Source organism: Pelobates fuscus, chromosome 9 (genome assembly GCF_036172605.1).
Source record: "Pelobates fuscus isolate aPelFus1 chromosome 9, aPelFus1.pri, whole genome shotgun sequence".
In the NCBI taxonomy this organism is placed as follows: Eukaryota; Metazoa; Chordata; class Amphibia; order Anura; family Pelobatidae; genus Pelobates; species Pelobates fuscus.
This window is the reverse complement of record NC_086325.1, coordinates 157,482,011-157,509,262: the sequence shown is the minus strand read 5'-3', so window position 1 is coordinate 157,509,262 and position 27,252 is coordinate 157,482,011.

Here is a 27,252-nt window from a genome sequence, read left to right as displayed (position 1 = left end):
TCTATCCACCGTTTATTCCAGGAACTATTGACTGTTAAGAATTGACAAGAGATTTGCAAATTTTAGGCAAAAATCCCGGCACATCTACATACTTTTTCCAGAAGTATATTGCCCTAAAATTGCCAGTTCCTTGTCTTTGTCATCATCTGTTGTTGTACACCAATATAATCCTTCCCATTTCCCCCTATTTAGCCTTCTTATTTTGTCCCTCTCATCTCTGAGTAATCCTTTTTACTGGACCCCTTTCATGACCCTCCTTCTCACCCTTAAAACATTATGATTGCAGGCATTTTTAGTAACTATGGCCTTCTTACTCTTTGTCCAGGTCATTCAGTTAGAGATCTCTGAACTTGATGTATCCAATATCTTAATGGAGGTGGATAGTATCAATGGCTTATTAAGAAATATAGTAAGTGAAAGACCGGAACCAAGCTTTCTCCAGTGCCAGGATTGAACTGTATTGTGATGTCCAGAGACCGTTTTAGGCAGAATACCAGCTTGGGACCTGCTTCTAGAACAGTGTGTGTGTATTGAGTATTGTATGTGTGTGGGAGGGACTGAAATGTGTTGTGGAGTAGAGGAGCCTGATAACTTTATGGGGGGGAGACTGAATGTTTGCTGGTTGAGTCTTGTGTGTGTGGAGTAGTCTGAGTGTGTCTAGGTGTTGGGTTGAACTGAGTAGTATAGAGTGGGCCCCTAAGCCCAGGCCCTAAGTTGCTGCCTTATAGGTAGTCCGGCTCTGGTGATGTCAATTGTTAAATATTTTGTATATATTTAACAGAGAACCTGTCCATCCCATAAAGGTTGGCGCATATTTTATAGGTGATTTTCAATATTTTATCCAGTGGTGTAGTTGATAGAGCAGTGAACATTTCTTTCATATCCTTCTCTTCTGTCGTCTCACCTTGCCCTAGCAGCCTCTGAGCACATTCTCATAGTCAACACCCTTCAGGTTTATGCATCATACCATCCAACATACATCCGTGTCCTGTGCAGTACAATGCTAGTGGGGGAGTAATATGTGACGGGCCAGTGAAGTGAATTGAATCCCTGGTGCCACAAAGGGGCGCCTGCATTCCTAGAAAGGAGACTGGGTCTGTCCAGGAGATTGACTGGTCAGCCTGGTGTGAATGCACGCGAGACTCTGTCAATCATTCAGGCCAACCACTGAGGGCGGACCATGCAAGGAGTTCGGTTTCCTAGGTTTCTGCAGGGTTCTAGTGCCTTTCAAATGGCACATGTGCATCTTGCATAATTCCCTGGTGTTCCAAAAAGCAGGACACCACAGAACAAACCTCAGACGGGGCAGAACCTTAAAATCCCGACTGTCCTGACAAAATTTTAATATTTAGGGGGCCTGATTCACGAAACTGAGAATTGTGGAGCACCGACAAAAAGGAAATTCTAACAGGGAAAAAAATTAAATGGAAGGAAAAAAATCTCCAACACAAACAGCTGTTTTTCCAGCTCATTTATTTTGGCCTTAAACCTGCACAAGTTTTCCCACAATTCCAAGTTTAGCAAGTAAACCCCTTAGGGCAAAGTAGGGGAGGTCTTTCAAAGTCTATCAAGAGGTGCTCTCCTTTGGAAGCACATTAAAGACATGCGGAAACTACACAGCATTGAAAGATGAAGGAAGCTCTTGGAACAAGTATTTATTTAATTAAACCAGTCAGCGTGTTTTTCAAGGAAACCGCCTGTTCCTCTTCTTTACTTTTTATGGAGCAGTAAACCTCTCCCTGCTCTGCTAAACTGTCTAACAATTCAGTAGGAGTGACTGGAGACATCTGATTTTTTTTCTTTGAGAGTCTGAACCTTGCGTAACCTGAAAAAGGGCAGCGCAACATGTTAAAATAAAATAAACCACAGCATGAGGCAGCGTACCTTACCATCGCATTTTCTGTAATTTAACTTGTGTTCCTACACTTTAAAAAAAAAATAGTTTTTAGTTTTTATGTAACGGTGCATTACTTTTGGAGATATTGCTTAAAGGGTCTCTGCAAACACCAAAACTACTGCAGCTTAGAGGCTCTCCTTGTAAACTCGCCTTTGAGTTTACCAAGAAAATTCTTTAATTTTGGATTTATCTGTGGTGACCAGCCTCAAGTAAATGTACAATGCTAGCATATGCTGCATATTTATGTTATGCAAGTTGAGTTGTCTCTTGATATGCAGACGCTGTGTTGTGGACTCTTTCTGTCCCCCTCGGCTCTGAGCACTACTCCATGTAAGCTCATTGAGCAGGGCCCTCAACCCCTCTGTTCCCGTGCGTCCATTTGTCTGGTTACAATTACGTGTCTGTTAGTCCAACCATTGTACAGCGCTACGGAATTTGCTGGCGCTATATAAATAATAATAATAATTAAGTGGTCACTATACTAGATAATTTTACAATGCAATGTGATCGCTCTACAAGTGTGTGGATGACTGAATTGGGAATCACATGACATCTACCTCCCTAGTGTCCCTTTTTAGGAGGGACAGGCTCTATTTGAAGCCCAAATCCTCTCTGTCCTTCTTTTCTATCCTAATATCCCTCTTCTCTAGGAGCTCCATATTGTCGGTGTATGTGAGTGTATAACAGAGCTCCACAGCAATAATACTCCCAGTAATGTGTCTTTAACCCCTTAAGGATACATGACATGTGTGACATGTCATGATTCCATTTTATTCCAGAAGCTTGGTCCTTAAGGGGTTAAATGGACACTGTATGCACCCAGGCCACTTCATCTCACTGAAGTTGTCTGGGTGCCATGTCCCACCTGTTTTAACCTTGCAAGTGACAACATTGCAGTAACAGTGTTTTCATTGCAGGGTTGAAGTACCACTAGTGTCACTTCCACAGTAAAACTCAGATTTTTATCAGATGGTGTCAAGAACTTACCTTTCTGAGCACTGCTGCTGCGTGAACGGCTTCCTCTTGCCCTGATCCTGCCCACTCTGAGGCCAACTTGTGGGTGTTTGGCAGGGTCTTCAGCCTATTCGGCTCCCTGGTGGTTAGGGTGGATCCCCAAACCTCAGCATGGCTTCACACTTTGGGTTTGAGTTATGCTAATGTTGGGGGCGTGGCATAGTGAGGAGTTGCCTCCCCTTTCCCTATGTTATACTCTCCGCAGGTCACCTCGGTGCTTAGTTGTCTACGTCTTTGGATTCTGGCTTCCTGTACCTCGCATTTGGTGTCATTCTTGCATATTACGTTCCCGCTGCAACTCCCTGTCAGATGGTCTTATAGAGACCATCTGATTGGTGTAGCTTGGTAGCTTGGTTTTGCCGGGCATGCACACTAGCCTCCCAGTGCGTTCCTATGGTAAAGCATTGGATTGGCCAAGGTTATAAATCTCAATGCCATAGAGATAGCACCACAACGTGGGAGAAAAGGAAAAGGGAAATGCCTTTTCAGTCTCTTAGAGGGGAAGGGCAATCAATACACGCGGGTTGACGTCTGACCATCCAAGGGAATTGAAAAGGCAAATGTTGCGGGACAGCTTCCTAGCACCGTAATCACAACAATAAGCTTTACAGAGGTATGGAGCTTGGACTATGTTAAATTTAAAGGGACACTTTAAGCACCAAAACAACTCTAAAATAATGAAGCAGTTTTGGTGTATAGATGATGCCCCTGCAGTCTCACTGCTCAGTTATCTTCAATTTATGAGTTATGTCACTTTGTTTAGTCAGGCCTAGTCACATGTGATTGGAACACTGTCTTCCTAAACACTTCCTGTAAAGAGTCATCTAATGTTTACACTTTATTGCAAATTATATTTAAAGGATCACTATAGTGTCAGGAAAACAAAGTGGTTTTCCTGACACTATAGTGCCCTGAGGGTGCCCCCACCCTCAGGGCCCCACTGCCGTGACGCTGAAGGGGTTAAAACCCCTTCAGCCACAGACCTTTATCCAGCGCCGGGCTCCCTCAGCGCTGGTGACCTCTCCTCCCCCGCCAACGTCAGCTCCCTCGTCCGACGTCAGCGGAGCCGAATGCGCATGCGCGGCAAGTGCCACGCGCGCATTCAAAGTGTCCATAAGAAAGAATGTCTCAATGCTTTCCTATGGACGCTCTGCGCGATGGAGGCGAAATGTGCCTCTAGCGTCGCAGTTGCGCCTCTAGTGGCTGTCTGGAAGACAGCCACTAGAGGCTGGATTAACCCCAAATGTAAACATAGCAGTTTCTCTGAAACTGCTATGTTTGCATCTGAAGGGTTAAAACTTGAGGGAGCTGGCACCCAGACCACTTCATTGAGCTGAAGTGGTGTGGGTGATTACAGTGTCCCTTTAATATATAATTTATCTCATGCTCTGTTAATAGATTTGTAGACCCTGCTGAAGCCTGTTTGGGATTAAAGTTCAATTTACAGAGTGGGGGATAAAAACCATTTAATTGTTTTGGGGACTATAGTGTCCCAAGTTAGTTGGATTCCTAATTGCAACTAATGGATACATTATTTTAAAGATTGTTCTACCTAATGCCTAAACCTTTTTCTTCCCGTGGAACTGCCTTCAAAACTGTTTTCGGTCGACGGTGATTTTGTGGCTCAGAAAGACTGCAGCAATCCTGGTAAATACTTCTATAGCCCAGGGCTAAAAGCCTGTCACTGCACAGCCTGTGCACACTGTTTAAATATTTGGAAGGATAATGAGGAAGTTAAAATCCTCATTATCATATTTACTTACCTGCCACCTAAACGTAGACTGTTGTGATACTACCCTGGGGGTGAGATATAATATATATACATACCTCCCAACATTTCAGAGTGTCACTTTAAAATTTAGGAGAGTGAGAGGGGGTGTGGTCTGTTCTGTTCCGAGAAATTTTAGGTGACTTACTAATTTATGTAACTAAAATGTAATTCACGACAATGTATCCTATTAACTGAGACTGATTTTCTAAACACATTTATTGTGTTTAAAAGAACACTATAGGGTCAGGAACACAAACCTATATTCCTGACCCTATAGTGAAAATCCACCACAATATTTTAGAGTGCTTAAGGATTAAATGTACAAGGCTATTGCACCCAGATCACTTCATTGAGATGAAGGAGGTCTGAGTGCATTTAGGGGCCCTTTGGTGGATTAATTTATGGGTACAATGTTTCTACTATACCCAAATAAAACTAAATGGGTTATTGTCAGGATTACGAGTTGATCCAGCACACAGTACTGTCACACCTAGGACTAAGGATAACGTATAACCGGACCATAGAATGGCCGGACTTAAGGTCTCCAAGAATAGTCAAAATACTAGCAGAGGTCAGTGACACAGAATCAGACACAAAGATGAGGGGAAAGCCAAAAGTCAAGGATACCAGATATCAGGGAAGTCAAAACAAAGCCAAAGTCAAATACCAGAAAATAAAGATCAGGAACGCACTCTCGGATAACCATATGCATGAAACCACGACCGGGCAATGAGCAAGAGGAGACACAGTACTGTGTGCTGGATCAACTCGTAATCCTGACCATAACCCATTTAGTTTTATTTGGGTATAGTAGAAATATTGTACCCATACATTAATCCACTAAAGGGCCCCTAAATGCACTCAGACCTCCTTCATCTCAATGAAGTGATCTGGGTGCAATGGCCTTGTACATTTAATCCTTAAGCACTCTAAAATATTGTAGTATTGTAGAAGCCGCTGTGTTTACATTTGCATGTATTTTGTATCCGTGCAATGTTTTGTGGACCCAGGACATACTTGAAAATGAGAAAAATCTCAATGTATCTTTCCTGGTAAAGTATTTTATAAATAAATAAATAAAGGGCCCGGGTCATATTCTGGGTAGATAACTGTCACGTATTCATCCGCACATAAAAATGTGGTTAATGGCATTTACTGTCCTGACAGGAAAAGTTGTGCCGAGCAACAATCATTGCTCATGAAAACCTGGTAATTACTTTTGGGGGTCAATAAAATACAAAAACAATATTAACACACAATATATACAAAATTGAACATAGAACAGGTAGGAAATATATAATTAACCATGACATGTGCATTCTGTTTTGAGGTATGTATAGAGGGATCTCTTAAAGGACTTTAGGATTGGGGAAGATTTGAAAGTGTGCAGGAGGTCATTTCATAATTGCGGTCCTCTGTAGGAGAAGGAGGATCGGGCTGCTTTCTTTTTGTATTGAGGTTGACTAAGTAAAGTGTTGGTACTGAATCGGAGGTTATAGGAAGTGGGAACAGCCAGGGAAAGCATTGTGTTCAGGTAGGGTGGGAGTTTCCCAGAAAAGCACAAGGCTGGAAAGATGAAGGGTGCGTCTGGATTCCAGCGACAGCCAGTTTAGTTCTTTTAGCATGTCACAATGGTGGGTCCTGTAATTACATCGTAGCACAAATCGGCAGAACGAGTTATACAATGTATTGAGTTTATTAAGGTGGGATTGTGGTGCAGGTGCATATACCACATCCCCATAATCAATGATTGGCATCAGCATTTGCTGTACAATCTTTTTCTTTACTGTAGGGCTTAGGCAGGATTTGTTTCTGTACAGGGCACCTAGTTTTGGATAAAGTTTAGATGCAAGCTTTTCTATGTGGAGGCCAAAAGATAGATTGGGGTCTAACAACATACCCAAGTATTTGAAAGAGTGGACTGCGGTCAGTGTGCTATTTGAATTAGTTTTGATGGATAGATGGGAATTGTGTGAGGGGCAAATAAGGCCGTAAAGGGAATAAAAAAAAAGGGGGGGGAATAAGTCGGTTGTGGTGTGCCGGAACCGACGTCGTGGTAGGGCCTGTAATAAAAGAGGGCCCATCCATGAGGTGTAATGAAAAGAATAAATAGAGGGAGTGGAGGGTGGGGACATGCGAAAACGCCGAAAAACGAACGGGACTGGGGAAGAAGAGGAGGGGGTTTAAGTAGGTAACAAGCCCCTCCCACAACTGCAGGCCAAGCCTTCACATTTGTGTGAGGGGCAAATAAGGCCGTAAAGGGAATAAAAAAAAAAGGGGGGAATAAGTCGGTTGTGGTGTGCCAGAACCGACGTCGTGGTAGGGCCTGTAATAAAAGAGGGCAAAAAGGAAACCTGTATCAAAGCAATCAACAACCTAAATCTATCTGTATGGAGACAGCTAAGTGTGTGATAATTAGGTGCCCGGCGCTTATAACGGACAGTCTAACTAGTGCAAGGGGAAGTAAGGAAATAAAAACATGTATGGCTATCTATCGCAGACTAAGTGTGGGGTAGAGAAGGTAATCGATAGACTGCATAGATAGGTGAGAAACTGTATAGCGTCTTGACAACTAGACTACCTAGTTACCTAGCTGACGAGGACTAGGGTCCCCCAATTCCGGCCTACCTCACATCTGAGATTAAACGGTTTATCCAAAAGAAGGCGAAAAACCCAGTTTGATGCGCTTTCCAATTTGCACCAAGCTAGGGAAAAAATTCCTTCTTGACCCCAGTATGGCGGTCGGATTATCCTTGGATCAAGCAGATATCACCCTACATAGAAAGGTTGATGCTCGGTTTGTGATGACAAGCATGATTAGGACTGATTGTGATCGAAATACTAGGATGTTGATGGGATATCTGTAAATTGAAAATTCCTGGAACCTGAAATGCCTTGAGTATGGGAAAATGCTGGTATGAGGACATGAGACTGCGTGTGAATGAAACTTGAAACAACATGTGAAGTTGTAGACTGGATAAGTAGAGTGGAAGTAAGTAAGAGGTGGCAAAAAGAAGCGAAAATCGAATACAGACAACATAATCGACAGAGACAGTAACAGTATGTGTGGGAAAGGAGCCTCAAGGGGAAGACCGGACCTAACACGAGCACCGTGAGTGCTAGAAAAAAAGAGAGAGAGACAGACGTGAAACGATGACGACCCCGAGCTACCGAGGCTAGCAGCCCGCGATCATGCCCCCCCCCAAAAAACGGCGGGAAAGGTATCGGCTACAGGAGAGGCCGTAGGCAGGGCCACTTTGAAAGAGTAGGAAGAGGCACAGGACCGATCGCACGAACAAAAAAAGAAAAAAAAAAATAGGTGCAGGAAGTCCGGTAAAGGATCTAGCCGAAGGGGCAGGTGCCAGTTGCCCGAAACTACCATCCGACACCGCCCCAAAGGCGACAGCAGCAAAGATAACCCGGGGGGGTGAACAACGGAGAGGAGCGAACAAACACGTGGCCCCCTCCAGCAACAGCGTTACCCGTGGAGGCAGACAGACGCTGAGCACAGCCGACCGGAAAGCCGCCGGGGGGGGGAGGAAATAAGTTGACTCGCGAGAACCGCAGCGAAGCGAGGAGGCGTCCAGGACCCGAAAAGAAAGTAGGAGTAACCGAAAACTCCCCAGCTCGAGTAGAACCAGACCTAGCCAAGGAACCGGGCTAAAAAAAAAAAAAAATAGCACACATACGGTTAGCAGCGGAGACCTGCTAGAAAAGATACTAATAACAGCCCACAAGCGACCCAATGTGCGCAAGAGTGTGAAAAGTGTGTGAGTGAGCGTGCTGGCATACTAGCTAATGCCAAAAAGGCGAAGCAATTAAAACTAGGTTTGGTGACAGGTGAGGCCCTGCTAGATGCCAAGCGGCGTGAGAGGCTCTATCTATGCGTTGGCGCGAGGGGATAACGTGGCCACTGAACGTTGTGGCGGGGTGTTGGCCTCTCGGTGACAGTTAATCATAAGATAGAATGGGAGTGACAGGTGAGGCCCTCTCTATGCCACATGCGAGGCGACTAACTATGATTTGGCCCGAGGGGCGTAGTACCTCCGAGTATGAGGATGGGTGTTGGCCTCGCGGGACCACTAGCCGAAGGCGAAGAAGCCGGGGGGGAATTACCGACTAGTGGACACCTAGGACCCTGACAGCCAGCCACAGCTAACTAAGAGGGGAGGGAGAGTAGTGTGAGTGGATAGATTTGTTGAATGTGCATTGGAGACGAGAGTGTGAAACAAGGAAATACCGCAGGGGCCGACCGTAACCGAAAGCAGAGCAAGCACGACAGTGTCCAGGCGGACGGCTGAAAAGGAGCGAGCCCGGCAGTAGGGAACAGAAACAGAGTTGGGGGTAAACCCCACGGGGGTCACGAGACCCAGTGCGAGTGGCAACTGCTAACTAAGAGGGGAGAAGCACGAGTGAGAGGGGACGTACAGTGTGAGTGAAAAAAAGGAAGAGGGGGGCGGGGTACGAGGGAGAACCGTGGGTCGACCGTAACTAGAGGGCAGAGTGAACCCGTCGGAGTCCAGGTGAAACAGGCTTACATGGAGGCATTTTAATGGCGTATGATTGGTGCGCTTCTTTACATAGAAAATACACTGCGAATATATATATAAGAGGAAGCATTAGAAAGAGGTCATATCCTTTACACAAGGTAACTTCAAATAGCAGAACCATTTAAATAGTGTGGCACCCTTTATGAATCATGAGAAAATCAATGAAAGAAAAGGAGCTCAACCCCCCCTGACTGGTATAAGGCTACCAGGGAGCCACTTACTCTGCGTCACAGAGCAAAAACAAAACGCAGGATACGAACATATGTTATTTGTAAGTAGCGTGATACCTCATGTTATGTCTGAGTACTGGCCATGAGTGATGGGAGCAGCTGTAACCAATGATAGACACAGGGGAATAAAAGCGCTGTACCGTTTTGTTTTTTGCGCTGCTGATCTCTATATGGCAGTAGGCCCACATGTTCTCCAGTGTGAAAAGAATAAACTCGGCAAACTATGGCTTTATGAAGCTTAGATTAGTCCTGGATTTTCCATGAGTAAAAGCATAGCACTAGACTGCAGTTTCCCTGTACAGTAGTATGATACAATGTGTGTACATTACATAGAAAAGCCACGGACAGGTTAAGGGCTTTTGAGCACACATGTGGGAGATAGGGGGAATGTAGTAGTATAACTCGTCCCCGTGAAGCTTGTCCCCTGTCTGCTGCTTTCCTGCACGGGGATTTGTAAAGGAGCACGCCAAACCGGTCAGCTCATGACTTACCACAGTCTGAGCTGCCAGCAACGCAAAGAGCCCGCGGACCGGAACTGCCTGAAACTGGAAGCCGCACTCACCGACCATGCCCCTGCCTGACACGCAACCACGAAAGGACAGCACCGCAAAGGACCCCCTCCACGGCTGGGCAAGCGGAACCCGCCGACAAGACCCCAGAGAAAAACCGCGGACGTGAGGAAACCGGCGATGGACAACGGCAGGTCAGGGAAGGAGAACCACGAGGGAGCAGACGGTGACCGGAAAAAGCAGACATGCGAAAACGCCGAAAAACTAACGGGACTGGGGAAGAAGAGGAGGGGGTTTAAGTAGGTAACAAGCCCCTCCCACAACTGCAGGCCAAGCCTTCACATTTGTGTAATTTAGGTACTGTTCCAAAGATCATTGTGACAGTTTTGTTCAGTGTTTAGGAAGAGTTTGGTTTTTGCAATCCACTTTTCTACCTCTGTAAACTGGTCTTGGAGCACAGCCTCAAGCTGCGGTAGATTGGATTTGCTTGCATAGATTACAGGGTCGTCTGCGTACATGTGTACATTTGAGGATTTGCAGACATTATTTATAAATTATCTGCCTAATGTGAATAGTAGGGGGCCGAGGATGGAAACTTGGGGAACACCACACGTGACTGGGAGAGGGAGGGAGTTGCTGTCAGAAATGGACACACATTGTGAGCGATCCGATCCATATGATCGAAACCAGGTTAGCGGACAATCACCAATACCGGAGTTTTTTAGTTTGTGCAGTAGAATGTCGTGGTCTACTGTGTCAAAGGCCTTTGCAAAATCAAGGAAAATAGCTCCAGTTAGGTCTCCTTGTTCGATGCCAGTTTGGATGTCATCACAAACTTTTAAGAGGGCAGTTGTAGTGGAGTGATTCGGGTGAAAACCCAATTGATAAGGGGTTAGTTAGATTGTTGGTAATACTGACATAGTTGCATAAGGACACATTTTTCTAAGATTTTTGACAATACTGGGAGCAATGATATTGGGTGATAGTTAGAAACCAAAGTAGTGTCACCACTTTTATGGATAGGCACTACTCTTGCAGCCTTCCAAAGTTTGGGTATGTATCCAGACACCAAGGATTCGTTAATTAGGGCTGTGACCGGTTTAGCAATTGCTGGTGCACTGAACTTTAACAGCATTGCTGGGATGTGATCAGGTCCAGACTGGTTTTTCATTTTTAGATGATTACGGTGTTTTTTTTTTTTTTTTTTATGACCCTAATAGGTACCCAAGAACTGATCTGTATTGCGTCTTTTCAAATTTAGTGGGGCCTGATCCACATTTGTAGTTTCAAGATGGGTGTCATTTATTAGCTTGGCAATCAGGGTAGTGGAGCATCCGATAAAATAATTGTTAAAGGCATTTGCTACATCTAAGGGAAGTTGCAGGGTTTGGTTATCCACTTGGACAGTGGAGGGTTGGGAGTGGATTGGGGAAGTTTGTAATTTATTGATGACTTTCCAAAAGTTTCTAGGGTTTGATAGGTTGTTGTTGAGATTTTCACAGAAACATTGGGCCTTGGCCAATTTTGTTTGTTTTGTGCATATATTTCGCCATTGTCTATATGCACAGTGGTCGTTCATAGAGCCAGTACGCTTGAACTTTGACGACAAAGAATCCCTAAACTGGTACATTTGGATTTGGAGGTCAGCTGTGATCAGGGGAGGGCTGGCAGCCTTAGGCCTGGGGGGCAAAACCAGTCAAGTGGCCCATTGCGCCACCAAATCAGTTCACCGTTTTGCCCACCTTTTTCTGGTTTATAACGGATATTGATGTTATGCTAATCAGTAGCTCTTTGCCATACCCGCTCCTTCACGGCTCTGACTTTCAATGTTGTCAGAGCACAGGCTGAGAATCTCGGAGCCTGTGCTCTGACTCACTAACTGAGCGCCGGAACCACGAGGGAGAGGATATGATCTGACTGCACCTACTGCTGGTGCGCACCAGTGGACCACCAGCGAATCGTTTAAATTAAATATGCTGGTGTACCCAACTTGTGAGCTGTGTTGGCCGCCGGGCGCCTCTGTTGTCATGGCACCCTGCGTGACCGCACAGCTTGCCCACCCTAACGGCTGGCCCTGCTGACACACACTGATGTTACTACTTAGACATCCCTCAATATTAATACAGAGATGAGAGTAAACACCAATAAACTGTGGAAACAGAGCTGATCCCCCCCCAAATTTATAAAGGTTTGCTTAGAGGATTTATTCAAGATTAAATCATGCCTCCTCCTCTCTCCCCCATGCGCTGCTCTGTAGGCTGGGAGGAAGTGAAGAGTAATCACAGTCTCCCAGCACAATGCCACCTGTGGCTGCATGGGGAACAGCTGTTTAATGTAATGCTTGCAGGACGGCAAGCTGCCGCAGAACCTCTTTGTTTCCGTCTCTGCAAAGGGCTCTAGGCACTGCTTGTTGTGAGTGTGAGCCACTGTAAATTAGGGGCAGAGGGCACTTGCACTGCGGTCAAGACGGGTCTGGGCAGGAGGAGAGTGCAGTGCAATCAGTGCACTCCCCTCCTGTGGGTCACCAGTAGACTGGTGCACCTGCCCAGGATCAGAGCCGGTGCAAGGATTTTTGCCGCCCTAGACAAAATATAAATTTGCCGCCCCCCCCCCCCATGTGACATCACAATGCCCCACCCATATGATCTGCCATATGAACTAACGCCAGTGCTGCACACAGTGTGTGTTTACATTAAAAAGCCTGCAGGGACCAGCTATAGACACCAGAACCACTTCATTAAGCTATAGTGTCCCTTTAATGTGAGGTAAATTATAGATTAGTGTCACTAATAATATACTAGATTGCCTACTTACAATTAGATGAGGATGATGATGGGCTGCAGTTTGGCTCCACTGGTCTGGTGTAGAACAGGACCTCTGGAGGCTGTTTGCAACTGTGGTCACAAAATTCAACGTTCTGGGAGAATTGGAAGCAGCTCCATTTTTGGGGGGCCTCTTACACAGCTCAAGGTCTGGGCCCCAGTGCCTGACGGTGATTATGCCCATAAGGCCCACTCATAAGTCCACTTATATGTTCCGCTCACAGGGAGTGGAGTGTGTAGGGGATGTGTTATGTGTTATCTCATATGTGTGCTTATGGTATGTAGTGTATAGGGATACCAGTGTGTGCATGTGATGCAGTGTGTTTGTGTGTAGTGGAAGCAGTGTGTATTTGTGTATAAGGGATGTATTATGTGTTTCTGGTTGTGTGTGAGGGATGCATTGTGTGAATCTGTGTTTGTATGCATAAGGGATGCAAGGTGTGTGTCTGTATGTGTGTGCATTGAGTGTAAGAGATGCATTGTGTTTCTGTGTGTATGTAAGAAAAACAGTGTGTGTGTTTGCATGTGTGTGTAAGGGTTTGCATTGTATGTTTCTGTGTATGTGTGCAAATGATGCATTGTCTTTGTGTGTAAGGGTTGCATTGTGTGTTTCTCTGTGTGTAAGGGAAGCATGTTTTGTTTCTGTGTATGTATAGGGATGCATTGTGTGTTTCTGTGTATGTATAGGGATGCATTGTGTCCCCCCTCCCCTGCCCCTTAGTGGTCTCTCCTCTCCCCCACCCTCCCCTAGCGGTCTCTTCTCACACTCACCCACCCTCCCTGTGCTCTTCTCATCCCCCCCTCCACCCTCCCTGTGTTCTTCTCACTCCTCCCTCTGTGTGTTCTCACCCCCCGTGTTCTTCTTACCCCCCTCCTCCCTATGTTCTTCTTACTCCCCCCTTGTTCTTCTTACCCCCTTCTTCTTACCCCCCCTTCTTCTTCTTAACCCTCCTACTTCTTCTTACCCCCTCTTCTTCTTCTTACCCCTCCTTCTTCTTCTTACCCCTCCTTCTTCTTCTTACCCCTTCCTTCTTCTTCTTACCCCATTCTTCTTCTTACTCCCCCCTCTTCTTCTTACTCCCCCCTCTTCTTCTTACTCCCCCTTCTTCTTCTTACCCCCCTCTTCTTCTTACCCCCTTCTTCTAATTACTCCCCACTCTTGTTCTTACTCCCCCCTTCTTCTTCTTACCCCCCTCTTTCTCTTATCTCCCCTCCTTCTTACTTCCCCCTTCTTCTTACTCCCCCCTCTTATTATCCCCCCTCCCCTCTTCTTACTCCCTCTCTTCCCTCTTCTTACTCCCTCTCTTCCCTCTTCTTACTCCCCCCTCCCCTCTTCTTACTCTCCCCCCTCCCCTCTTCTTACTCTCCCCCCTCCCCTCTTCTTACTCTCCCCCCCTCCCCTCTTCTTACTCTCCCCCCTCCCCTCTTCTTACTCTCCCCCCTCCCCTCTTCTTACTCCCCCCTCCCCTCTTCTTACTCCCCCCTCCCCTCTTCTTACTCTCCCCCTCCCTCTTCTTACTCTCCCCCTCCCCTCTTCTTACTCTCCCCCCTCCCCTCTTTTTACTCTCCCCCCTCCCCTCTTTTTACTCTCCCCCCTCCCCTCTTTTTACTCCCCCCTTCTTACTCTCTCCCCCCTCCCCTCTTCTTACTCTCCCCCTCCCCTCTTCTTACTCTCCCCCTCCCCTCTTCTTACTCTCCCCCCTCCCCTCTTCTTACTCTCCCCCCTCCCCTCTTCTTACTCTCCCCCCTCCCCTCTTCTTACTCTCCCCCCTCCCCTCTTCTTACTCTCCCCCCTCCCCTCTTCTTACTCTCCCCCCTCCCCTCTTCTTACTCTCCCCCCCTCCCCTCTTCTTACTCTCCCCCCCTCCCCTCTTCTTACTCTCCCCCCCTCCCCTCTTTTTACTCTCCCCCCCTCCCCTCTTTTTACTCTCCCCCCCTCCCCTCTTTTTACTCTCCCCCCTCCCCTCTTTTTACTATCCCCCCCTCCCCTCTTTTTACTCTCTCCCCCCGCCCCCCTTCTTCTTACCCCCTCCCCTGTAGGTGGCCGAGCTGCACTCCGGTCCGCGGTGCCCGGCCGGAGTGATAGGAAAGTGCTCAGTGTGCACCTTCCTGTCAGTCCGGCCGGGTACAGGAAACAGAAACTCCTGTTCCACGCGGAACAGGAGTTTCTGTTTCCTGTACCCGGCCGGACTGACAGGAAGGTGCACACTGAGCACTTTCCTATCACTCCGGCCGGGCACCGCGGACCGGAGTGCAGCTCGGCCACCTACAGGGGAGGGAAGGGAGGGAAAAGCTGCTGCAGCCGTCTGAGCGCTCTTTACAGAGCGCTCGGCAGCTGCAGCATTTAAAGGGCCGGCCCGCCGCGGCCGGTCCTAAAATAATTTCGGGCGGCCTGGGGGGCAATTGCCTCCCTGCCCCCCGGCCCAGCCCGCCCCTGGCTGTGATCCAATTCATATGTGCCCCTTTTAATCTCACCTTACGTAGTGGGGCATGTAAATTCCAAACTTGTAGGAGTTCAGACTGAAAGAATTTAACTGCACAGTCTAGATTTGGGATAATGTTTAATCTGTGCCATGGGAGGGTCTTGATGTCATTAAGAAAGGATTCCAGATTACATTTTTTGAAGGACCTGGTGATTTTAGTAACCTTTATTTTACGCACGCAGTACACTAAACAGTGATCACTGAAACTGTTAGGGAGAACACCGCCCTCCTGGATTCTATCAGGTGAAGTGGAGAGAATCCAATCGAGCAGGGTATGGTTATGGCTTTTAATGTTTATGCGAGTTGGGGAGGAGATTTAATTGCGTTAGCTGCAAAGTCTTAAACAGCGAGCAAGAACTATTATTTTTCAGATTTAGCCAATCAATATTAAAATCTCCAAAGACCAACCGTTCACTTTTTGGGTTTTGAGCTATGGTTTCACTAAGGAGATGGGCTATGTCAGATAGGGGGAATGCACTGGGGAACTAGGTAGTATATTGACTCGGCCCAGTGCCATGTGGATATTAGAAATGAGAACTATGACCGGCTCCCCGAACAAACTCATCTTGGTAAAAGTCCAAAACCATAGCTTGCCAGGGAAACTGCAAACTGTGTAATTATACACAGCAGGAATTTGGAAACACGACACCTCCCCTCATCCTCTGCACTTTCAGTACAATAATTACTTTCTTGTTTCAGCTCTATAATGAAAGGGATAAGACAAGAGTTCCCTATATAATAGGTATTTAGCAGAGTCTATGGCTTGCTGGGGTATGAAAAGTCCCTGTACTATAAAACGATGATACAAAGTCTCCTCTGATTACAGAACAGCCGAGTGAAATTAAAGAGCATCCACAATTAAACAGAAAGGAGAGTTTAACACGGATTCACAGTCCTGTATCAAAAGCCATAATCGGGCTCCTTCGTGTCCCTCATGCTTTAGTTGAAGACTGGTTCAGATTTCGTTAAATAAAACATTGTCTCTCTGTGATGTCCAAAGTCTCTCGTTTACATCCCCCCCCCCCCCCCCAAGTCACGGAGCGAGAATATATTTCTCTAATTGTGGCTATTTTGACTTAAACCGACTCTGGTTCTGTCACCTTCTGGAATCTAAAGAAATACTCCCCCATACTGGCAGTTACTCCATGTAGCATGTCCTTGATTAACTTTTTATCTTCTACCTGACGGGAAGGTGATAACTGGGAGTGTACCTTACAAAAAGTAAACGGGTAAGAGGGTCGAGGGTGGGTGGGGGAAGGAGAAACAGGGGCTGGAGGGGGGGGGGAGAAAGAGACCTTTAAAAGAGGTTAGAAATTCTTCAAACGTGGGTTAAGAGACAGGTGAAATGCATGCGTAACCAAAATGCATATTCAGCATTTTTTCCCTTACCCCCTTTTGTATTAATCTCCTTTTTGCTTGTCTTCCTTGTCTTACAACACCCCCTATAACTTTCTTCCAGCTCCTTTTTTGTGTTTCACCCCCATTCCAGCCCCCCCTTGTCTCTTCCCTCTCTAACATTTGCATGTATCTTAACCCCAGCCCTTTTCTTTATTGCTTTCTTTTTTTTCTCTCCCCACAGTCCCTTTTGTAGGTCTTTCTCCCCACAGCTCCTTTTGTGTCGGTGTCTTTCTCCCCACAGCCCCATCTTCCTTATCCTTTATCCAGACTGACGGGAAATGGTTTGTTGCTCTAAGTAAGCACTACCTGTCAGATTGGGTAGAGGATAATCATCCTCTATTGTGACCAGCAGGAGGGGAGAGCTATGTATAGGCATAGCTGCCTGTGCCGCCTTATGGCTGCACCGGCCTGCTCCTCCTAGACGTACATTGATTCAATGCAGGGCGTGAAGATGCTGAATAGAGGTGCTGCACACTGTGCAGTGCTGGAATAGGAAGCACCTCTTGTGGCATTCTGAGTGACTTCTACTAGATGTGTTACTAGGCACCAATGTAAGCATTGCCTTCGCATATATAGCTGTATTGGTTCTGGTGACTATAGTGTCCCTTTAATATTGAGCTATGACTTACAAGAACAAGACTTTTTGTGCCTCGCAAACCGTGCAGTAACTAGAACTGACCGTATATGCTTCACATGCTGCATTTTATCTCCCTCATTGGTTTCTGAAACATTGTGGTTGTAAAGTAACCATAGGCGTGCGCAGCTTATTGCATTAGGGTGTGCACCCTAAAGCACAAGCACACGCGGCGTATATATATATATATATATATATATATATGTGTGTGTATATATGTATATATACACATATACACACACAGACACAAAGCTGTGTGTGTGCTGTGTGAGGGTGCTGTTAGTGTGATGTGTGTGTGAGGGTGCTGGTAGTGTACTATGTGGGTGAGGGTGTTTGTGTGTGCGTGCTTGTGAGGGTGCTGTGAATGTACTGTGTGTCAGGGTGCTGTTTGTGTGTGTGTGTGCACTTGTGAGGGTGCTGTAAATGTACTGTGTGTGAGGGTGATGTTTGTGTGTGAGGGTACTGGTAGTGTGCTGTGTGTGTTTTTTAGGGTCCTGTTTGTGTTTGTGAGGGTACTGTTAGTGTGCTGTGTGAGTGTGCTGTTTGTGTAATGTGTGTGAGAGTGCTGTGTGTTTGTGTGGGTGCTGTGTATGTGTGTGGGTGCTGTGTATGTGTGTGGGTGCTGTGTGTGTGTGTGTGTGTGTGCTGTGTATGTGTGTGGGTGCTGTGTATGTGTGTGGGTGCTGTGTATGTGTGTGGGTGCTGTGTATGTGTGTGGGTGCTGTGTATGTGTGTGGGTGCTGTGTATGTGTGTGGGTGCTGTGTATGTGTGTGGGTGCTGTGTATGTCTGTGGGTGCTGTGTATGTGTGTGGGTGCTGTGTATGTGTGTTGGTGCTGTGTATGTGTGTTGGTGCTGTGTATGTGTGTTGGTGCTGTGTATATGTGTGGGGGGTGGAGGTGGGGGTACATTACTCAATATCCCCCCTCCCTTCTTACTTTATGTAGGGAGGGGGGATCTTTCCTTGCTGCTTTCCCTGGTGGTCCAGTGGAGGTGGGGGCAGATCAGTTATCCCCCCTCCCTTCTTACCTTATGCCTGGGAGGGGGGATCCTGCTGCTGCCATCCATCCCTGGTGGTCCAGTGGAGAGTGAACTCTAGCCCCGCAGGGCTAGAGTTCACTCACGCGAGGTCTGAGCGTTGCCGCGGCAACGCTCAGATCTCGCGAGAGGAACCCGGCGGAGCTGCTGGCAAGAGCTCCGCCGGTCCTCTCCTGCCTCCCTCACTGCCTGTGGGTCGGTGGGGAGGGAGGCTGAGAGCAGAGCCGGCGCTCGGATAGCGCCGGCTCTGCATGGACTGACAGGGGAGATCCTGAGATCTCCCCTGCCGGTCTCAATGCATAGGCGTGCCGCGGGGATTAGGGTGTGCCCAGGCACACCCGGCACACCCCGTGCGCACGCCTATGAAAGTAACGCAAGCTGACCCGTGCTACATGCCAAGAACCATGTAACATGTATTTAATAAATCTCCTGTGGTTCTATACTCTGAGGTATTCTGAAATTACCGACCATTTAAGGGACACTGCCGCCTGGATGTAAGCCACGTTATTACTGAATGTATTATATTGATAACACACTCAAATTATCCTTTAAAAGGTGCCTAGCACTGATGCACTTTAACAGACTAGTAGCAACAGAAAGCTTCCTTCTAAACCAGGAAGTGGTTCCACCAATCAGGAGAATCTAATTCTGCCTAAGGAGTCTGTTTTTTTTTTTTTGTGTGTTTTTTTTTGTGGGTTTTTTTTTTCCAGCCCCTAGCTGTATTTCCATCACTCACCATATCTGACGTGTAGATCTGCTCAGAATCAGAAGATAAGTAACAATACCAATACCAAACCTGCTTTCAGTTTACTCTTATTCCCATTCATATTTGTGACTAAATGCGTGCACAGTTCTCATAAACAAATTGTAAGTTCGTTTAACTGGGAAAAAAAAACTTCAAGAACAAAGGCCTCAATTTATTAAAGGATCACTATAGTGTCAGGAAAACAAAGCGGTTAAAACCCCTTCAGCCACTTACCTTAATCCAACCTCTCCTCCCCCGCCGACGTCAGCGGAGCCGAATGCGCATGCATGGCAAGTGCTGCGCGCGCATTCAAGCTGTCAATAGGAAAGCATTTTTCGATGCTTTCCTATGGACACTCTGCGCAATGGAGGCTGGCTTTAACCCCAAATGTAAACATAGCAGTTTTTCAGAAACTTCTATGTTTGCATCTGAAGGGTTAAAACCTGAGGGACATTGAGCTGAAGTGGTCTGGGTGACTATAGTGTCCCTATAGTGTTTTCAAATGATTCAATACTATTAGAAAAACTTGCCAGATGGTTGATCTTCAAAAAAATTCCATAGACTTTAAAAGTGAGTTCTGCAGATAAATAATTTGGAAGGCATCTTAAACACTATAGTCAGGAACACAAACATGTATTATTTTTGACCCTATAGAGTTAAAACCACCATTTTGGTGACTGGCTACCATTAACCTCCTTAGAAGGGGTCAAAACGCACCTTATTTTCAGTGCCATACACGTGTGCTGGCCCTGTCCCGACGGCCTCCTTGGTGACATCAGAATTTACGATTTTTTTTGCCAATCCAATGCTTTCCCATATGGAACACATTGCATTGGTTGAAATAGGCAGGAGTTGGGATGGGGGCTGGGCCAAACACAGTTTTGGCCCATCAGCACCTTTATTGAGATGCGTTGAATCACTGCATCTCTGAAAAAGCATGGTTTGCATGAAAATGCCTGCAGAGAATGATTATACTCACCAGAACGACTTTGTTAAGCTGTAGTTGTTCCGGTGACCAGGGCCGGTGCAAGGATTTCTGCTGCCCTAGGAAAAAGATAATTTTGCCATCCCTTCACATCACTCACTCACTAACAGACACTCACTGACAGTCACACATTCACTCACACTCACACACACTCACACACACTCACTGAAAGACATACACTCACACACACACTCACTGACAGACATACACTCACACACACACTCACTGACAGGCATACACTCACACACACACACACACACACACACACTCACTGACAGGCATACACTCACACACACACTCACTGACAGACACACATTCACTCACACTCACACACACTCACTGACAGACATACACTCACACACACACTCACTGACAGACATACACTCACACACACACTCATTGACAGACATACACACAAAGAAACTCACTGACAGACACTCACCTCCCTGGGGTTTATTGTGGAGCAGCTCCTCACTCCTCCCGCCCTCCATTTAGTATGCCGGGGCCTGAATTACGTCATATTCCGGGTCCCGGCATCACAGAGGGCGCACGAGGGAGGAGTGAGAGGCTGCAAGAAGAGCCTCCCTCGCCGCCAGCAGTCTCCTACTGGCACCGGAATTTGATGGCAGAGCAGGCACCTGTAATCAAGGTAAGTAGGTGTCTGCTCTGCCATACTGTGACAGGGCTCCTCTGGGCACACCCACCTTTGGGCGCCTGGAGCTGAGAGGGGGCGGCTCTAGAGGCGCTCGCCCAGCGCTTCAGCCCAAGACAGGGGGAGCCCACCAGAAAATAACGGTGGCGCGGGCCCTGCTGATCACTATAGTGTAGGGACAAAGGGTTAAAGCAGTGTACAAGGAAGTAGACTATCCGTTCAGTTTTAAATATTTGGCCTACACTAGCTTTAAATCTCAGTCACAGAGAACGGGTATAGGATGAGGTTTAAAGGCAATGTTTACATTTTCTTAAATCATTTGAAAAGTGTGGTTCCCCCCCAAAAAAACTGCCTCTCTCTAAAGTTCCTGCTCAGCTCCTTACAGCTGCCTGCCCCTGCGGGTGTGTGAGCTATGCGGCTGCCATGGCAACCATTCCCTGCCGCACAGCTCACACATCCTAAGGCCGCCCTGGTCATGGCGCCTCCCGCTACTATGCCACTACCTGGACCACTACTTTAGATCATCTAAGGCAAGTCCACTGAGGGCAGACCTTGTAGGGAGCACGGTTTCAGTGCTCTCTCTAGGGTCCTAGTGCCCTGAACAAAGTGCAAGTGCATCTAATGGTGCGCTCGTGCTATGCTTGTTGGGGACAGTTGCTCAGTGTGCCCTATGGTGGGATGACACAAGGGAACTAAGTTGGGATAGACCTAAATATTGGGACTGTCTTATCTAAATCATGATGGTTGGGAGGCCTGCATTCTTACAATTTTATGGTGAATAGGTGGGCATATTACAGTATGTAATGGGTGTTTTTTCACAGTAATATCCACTTCTCCATAAAGAAATTCTTTGGCACCTCTATTGTCCACAAGAAAACTTAACACAGACACATTCTATGAAAGGCTAACCAGAAATACACAGTATAGGATTTGGCACCTTGCGTTGGAATTTTCTACTGTTGTGGGGGATGAAGTCATTGATGACGTAGGTGATATATGAAGGTGGGGTGTCCAAAAAGCCTTCTCCACAGAAAAATAAAAAAAGGTTTCTAAACATCTGGCTCCCATACTGTGTGCGCCTTGGCAGCCTTCATGAGAACCCTGTACACTACAGTTATATTCCTAAAACAAGAAACGGGGAGTTGATTTCTTTAATTAACTTTTTTGACATAAAAATCTTATTAGTGTGAAAGTGAAGTGGAAATAGTGCTGCCTTTTTCCAAGGGTTACGGAATAACGACCTATAATAAAAGCTAGAGCGCTCTGTTGGATGGGGGGGGCCACGTTCTTCTCACTGATCTGATATTGGTTCAGCGTCAGCCATTTTAGGTGGACAGTTTATTTAGGATGCTATATAACAACAAAGTAAAATGGTGGCTCTTGCTAATCTACACTAAAATGAATGATGGCTTATCAGAGCTGTTATAAGAAATTTTAGGTCAAACTGGAATGCCTGGTCACCCTGACTAGAGCCTTTATGTACAAGACCTGTTACTTGAGGGTGATGGATGTGGTGGAGACTAGGCCCACCTCCCTCTGTTTTCAGCACTCCCTGACCCCGATAAACTCCTCACGCTTCTCTGCAATCTGCTCTGTGAATTAACCCCCGTAAAACCGAACCTGTAAACTATTAAAACACCAGCACTGCCTGCGGGCCCACCCGCCATTGGCTGCCATAAATCTGCACTGTGCCGTCATGCGTTCAACGCCTCGCTCCTCCATGACACACACCTCCGACTCTCGCCAGTAGGATTCTGTCTCCAGCTGAGTATCAGAAACTACAAAAGAGACTGGTTATAGAGCGCTATTAACTTGCTCCAACAAGGCTTTGGCACTGGATCTTACCGGCACTGGCTGCTTTACAAATTGCCGAAAACCAGGACTATCCCTGTAAAATCGGGATGTTTGGTCACCCTGCTAATACCAATTTATGCAACTAAAATTTAATTTAGACCCATTACATGACTGTAACATGCTATCTCACACCCAGGCCCTGGCACCTAATAAAACATCACACACTTGTTTTAGGGGGAAGGGCTTGTCCACCACTTTATTTACCAAACCTTGAACAGCCAGCTGTGGATCACCAGCTTCAGGCAGGTATAAGAGTTTGGTCAGCACCTGAGAAGTGATGATTTGGCTCTCAAACCACCACTTCTCAGGCACTGACCAGGAAAAAATCTGCAAAACCCAAACTGTGAAAAGTCACGCGGAAGAAGATCCTGCAGCTCTGCTTACCAGAGGGCAGAGGAAAGTTGCAACAATTTCTCTTCGTAGATGGATACCTTATCTTTACCAATTCTTGATTGCCTTACATGGCTGTCCTTAAGTTGAATACTGGGCAACCTTTGCTCGGAGTATTATTGCTGTTGAGCTCTGTTATACACTCAGGGTATCAATGTTCTATAGTGCAAGGGTCAGGGACACCAGACTCCCTTGGTCCCTAAGGGGCAACTGGACCTGAGATAGGTCAAACCTCACTTTGCATTTTATGAAGTAGAAATTAATACAGGCATTAACGGATAACCAAATATGCAGGTCCATCAACTTGTTTTCTTTGCTCCAATAAGTCTGCATATTTGGGTTATCTTTGAGCTCCTGTATCAATTTCTACTTCATAAACTGTTAAACACTCAGACATGCCAACAATATGGAGATTCTAGAAAAGAGGGACATTAGGAGAGAAAAGAGGAACAGAGCGTATTTGGCTCAATGTAGGGACTGTCTCCGTTTAGGAGGTATGGGGTTACAGAATTTAATCAAATACTCTGCAATTTTTAAATATTTAGACTCAGATGTGAATTTATCACAAATCGTTATTGGACGAAACTCCATATTATTGGTGATTTATTTCATTTATAGTTTTCCAACAACTAAAAAACATTTTCATAAATCAGATAATCATGTGAACCAGGACATTGGAATGGTGCTCGAATTTTATTTATGAAGAATTGTATCTTTTTTTACTTTTTTTTTTTTTTTTTTTTGCCTGAACAGAAATTCACATTATATACACACGGACACGCACACACCCAGAACATGCATTTTTCAGCAACGCTGCTGCTATAAAGACCAAACAAACGCAATATTATATATCATTATATAATTACAGATTAATGAACCGTGCACAAATAAATACAGTTTTATATCTTACAAAGTTACTTAAAATCACCCATCTTTGCAAACCAATATGGAGATTTGGTTACACCACTGGTGCCCAATGGGTAGATCCCGAGATGTGTTAAAACTACAGCTTCCATGATGCTTTGTCATTCTACAACATCTGGTGATCTACCTCTTGGGCACCACTGCGTTACACAAGATGGCCATAAGCCCACCACTGTTACAGTACCCCAATATCTGTGGGTCTTGGGCTCATATGAACATGTGAGATAAACCAACGCTACTTGCAATAAGTACAGAAGAGTAGAGTGGGTGGGGGGGTGCTCAACCCAAAAGCAATATGGTCTGTATTACACCCCTACACCGAAAAATTGGTACACAAATCTGTACATGATCAACTGGCCCTGCTTACCTGTGAAGAGCTATAGTTGCTAAGTGTCTTCGAATTCTGTACTTTTGCACCAAGAACATCTAAGGGACGGGGGGCCAATAAGCCATCAGCACCACTTAATGGGATAATACAATGAAAGGCGCTGATTACAACCAGGTTGTGCCTGCCCTAAAAATGTCCAAGATGGTTTAGAAGGTTCAGACGCTCCAAGATTCTAGAAAGGCAAATTTTGGAACCCAAATGTCCAGCATTTATTGGGTTCCAATAAATTTGCCTTTCTGAAATCTTAGAGTACCTGAACCTTCTCTTGTCTTGCAAACTCTATCTAGGGACTTCGTGCTGGTTCCAGGTTTGGTTGTACCCAAGGTTTTCTATTTGGATGATTGCAAGTCCTGGTTTGGCTTTGGAAAGAATTCTCCAAAAAAAAAAAAAAAAAATGGGAGCTGAAGATCTGTTTTAGCCGGTATCTTCAAAATTACTGAATCCAGTTTTCCCAAATGAATATAATTGCAGTAAAATGTTTTTGTATTTTTTTTATTTTATTTTTTTTAATTTTTTTTAATGTTGCAAAGGGTATGTGTTCCAAGTTAGCATTTTCTACAATTAAAAAAAAAAAATCATCACCCATTTATTGACCATAAGCTACAGGGTGGGTGACAAAACAATAAAATAAATTAGAAAAAAAAAATTGTGTGGGGAGAATTTGCAGAATACAGTACTTTCATGTATTTCAGTTTTTACATTCTTCCTAGTTTTTATTTTTTGCATCTGATGATTTTTTTAAAGACTTGCAAGTCGGGTTTGTTGCATAAACATCTGGTGTTGAATTCGCGTACCAGATGTTCGCAAATGTTTCTTTTTTATTAAAGTCTGAACAGGGATGTCCAGGATGGTCTGGTCCTATATGTGTTTTAATGTTCCCCAACATTCTCCACCCTTCAAGCATTCTGTCTGTACTGTCAAATATTTCTGGTGAAGAACTCAAATGGTTATTGAAATAACGTCTGTTAAGCTACTTTATCAAACATTACTTGCATGTATGTAAAGCAACAGTGATCATCGTGTTTCCATATACAGTTGCAAGAAAAAGTATGTGAACCCTTTGGAATGATATGGATTTCTGCACAAATTGGTCATAAAATGTGATCTGATCATCATCTAAGTCACAACAATAGACAATCACAGTCTGCTTAAACTAATAACACACAAAGAATGAAACGTTGCCATGTTTTTATTGAACACACCATGTAAACATTCACAGTGCAGGTGGAAAAAGTATGTGAACCCCTAGACTATTGACATCTCCAAGAGCTAATTGGAGTGAGATGTCAGCCAACTGGAGTCCAATCAATGAGATGAGATTGGAGGTGTTGGTTACAGCTGCCCTGCCCTATAAAAAACACACACCAGTTCTGGGTTTGCTTTTCACAAGAAGCATTGCCTGATGTGAATGATGCCTCACACAAAAGAGCTCTCAGAAGATCTACGATTAAGAATTGTTGACTTGCATAAAGCTGGAAAGGGTTATAAAAGTATCTCGAAAAGCCTGTTCATCAGTCCACGTTAAGACAAATTGTCTATAAATGGAGAAAGTTCAGCACTGCTGCTACTCTCCCTAGGAGTGGCCGTCCTGTAAAGATGACTGCAAGAGCACAGCGCAGACTGCTCAATGAGGTGAAGAAGAATCCTAGAGTGTCAGCTAAAGACTTACAAAAGTCACTGGCAAATGCTAACATCCCTGTTAGCGAATCTACAATAAGTAAAACACTAAACAAGAATGGATTTCATGGGAGGATACCACAGAGGAAGCCACTGCTGTCCAAACAAAACATTGCTGCACGTTTACAGTTTGCACAAGAGCACCTGGATGTTCCACAGCAATACTGGCAAAATATTCTGTGGACAGATGAAACCAAAGTTGAGTTGTTTGGAAGAAACACACAACACTATGTGTGGTGAATAAAAGGCACAGCATACAAACATCAAAACCTCATCCCAACTGTGAAGTATGGTGGTGGGGGCATCATGGTTTGGGGCTGCTTTGCTGCATCAGGGCCTGGACTGATTGCTATCATCGAAGGAAAAATACATTTTCCCAAGTTTATCAAGACATTTTGCAGGACAACTTAAGGCCATCTGTCTACCAGCTGAAGCTCAACAGAAGATGGGTGTTGCAACAGGACAATGACCCAAAGCATAGAAGTAAATCAACAACAGAATGGCTTAAACAGAAGAAAATACGCCTTCTGAAGTGGCCCAGTCAGAGTGCTGACCTCAACCCGATTGAGATGCTGTGGCATGACCTCAAGAAAGCGATTCACACCAGACATCCCAAGAATATTGCTGAACTGAAACAGTTCTGTAAAGAGGAATGGTCAAGAATTACTCCTGACTGTTGTGCATGTCTGATCTGCAACTACAGGAAACGTTTGGTTGAAGTTATTGCTGCCAAAGGAGGTTCAACCAGTTAATAAATCCAAGGGTTCACATACTTTTTCCACCTGCACTGTGAATGTTTACATGGTGTGTTCAATAAAAACTTGGCAACATTTAATTATTTGTGTGTTATTAGTTTAAGCAGACTGTGATTGTCTATTGTTGTGACTTAGATGATGATCAGATCACATTTTATGACCAATTTGTGCAGAAATCCATATCATTCCAAAGGGTTCACATACTTTTTTCTTGCAACTGTAGGCCATTGCCTTTGACACCACTACAATTATGAATACTTAAAATTTGCTTGCTCTTTTATATTCTAAAGGTAATTTAGACTACTAACACAAAGTAAAAGGATAATTCATGAAACACCCAATTTTTGTCTAAATTAACCAAATGTGTTTTAAAATGGCCCAACTCCGACCAGAATGACAGGCAAACCAGGTCAAAATGTGGTTGATGTAGCGAATCTGTGTTATTCAGTCAAAAAGCGTTCGGTGTCTGGTTATTCTATGGCAACTCTGAGTACAGGCCATTTCTGTGGGATCTGCATACTAGCCTAACTGGATTTC